Raw genomic sequence first — 1,676 nt, forward strand, 5'->3', positions numbered from 1 at the left:
GCTATAATTTTTATTAATTTGTCATGATAAAATGATTATATGATATCATGTGACCTCCTTATACAGCTTTATTTTTCATGTTTCGAAGCTCCATTATATAAGAACTCAATCACAACAGACCAACAAAAATTATAACTATAGATTGAATTGAATCAATTTGAAAGTTTGATAACCTGATTATACGAAATAAAAATTTAGGATGAAATTAAAAATCTCCAATAAATTTAAAATTTTTTTTTCATAATTAAATCTTATTAAAAACTACTATCTCCAAGAAAAAACTACATAGATACAAATGATCTTACAAATATGCACATTGTACTTAGCAAATCAACGGCTCAACTGTTATTATAAATAAAAAACACATTTTAAAAAAAATAATGATAATACAAATATTAATTTCAAAAATAATAATCATTCTCAAAATTTTGCGTACATACCCAAGCAAACATGATATATTGCATATTTATCCATTAAAAATCATTATTTCAGTATACATCCCCCGATTCATCCTATTATGGAATAATAGTCCTCCCGTAACATTTTTGCTTAATGGTGTGAACAAGTGTCTGGTTGTTACCCAAGCAAACATGATATATTGCATATTTATCCATTAAAAATCATTATTTCAGTATACATCTCTCGATTCATCCTATTATGGAATAATAGTCCTCCCGTAACATTTTTGTTTAATGGTGTGAACCAGTGTCTGGTTGTTACCCAGACTAGAACTCAATCACTGCAGACGAAGGCAACTGATTCTCTCATACCTTCGGTACCATAATCCTGCAACCCTCCTTGATCTTTTACAAATAAAATTAGGTAAGGAGGAACTCTACAGCATTCCCAACCCTTGGTCCCATTTGATTTTTTTTGAAACCTTTCATCCAGATGCAGCAAAAGCCCATCACTCATGGGTAGGGCAAAGCTCAAAATTTAGCTCCAAACTCCCCAATAGACCTGACACTGAATCATATGCTGTTCATCAAGACAATATCTCTAGCATTTTAGAACGGGAATGGTCAGTGCTATCTTTAATTCCCATTGTCTTATTGCACCACTAATAACACCAACGGTTCGCGAGGCACTCGGATATCTAATCTTCGTGAAGGTAGTTGATACGCGTACTATTTACTGCATATTCAAAGGAAGAAACGAAGAAATAATATTTTTATGAAAATAAAATTTTCATATTCCATGAAAAAAAGCCATATAGAATAAAAAAAAAAAAATTCTAATTCCCACTGGATGAAAATTAGGATAATTTTTACTTTCCAAATATACTGCTAAATTTTTAGATAAAATAAAAATCAGAACTTTTCCTTTATTAAAAATAAAATAAATATTTTATATAATTTTTTAAAAAAAATAAATACTTAAAGCAAGCATAAACCAACCTGAAATCTACTATTTTTTCATAGACAACCAAACATATAAAAATCACTTTCTTAAACACCACATCTCCAAATACCAAATTTTCAAAAAATAATATTCTAATAGAAAAAATTTCTTCACGCAGACCAAACAAATCCTCAACATGTTGATTTACATTAAAACAGATTCCAACGAAAATTTAAAAAAAAAATCTTGTAAGTTTTTTTGGGTTATCATTAGCATTCTAAGATAAAATCTTTTCACAGGATATAAGAAAAATGACAAGAAAATATGATGGCATG

The sequence above is a fragment of the Elaeis guineensis genome, chromosome 4, assembly GCF_000442705.2.
Source record: "Elaeis guineensis isolate ETL-2024a chromosome 4, EG11, whole genome shotgun sequence".
NCBI classification, from domain to species: Eukaryota; Viridiplantae; Streptophyta; class Magnoliopsida; order Arecales; family Arecaceae; genus Elaeis; species Elaeis guineensis.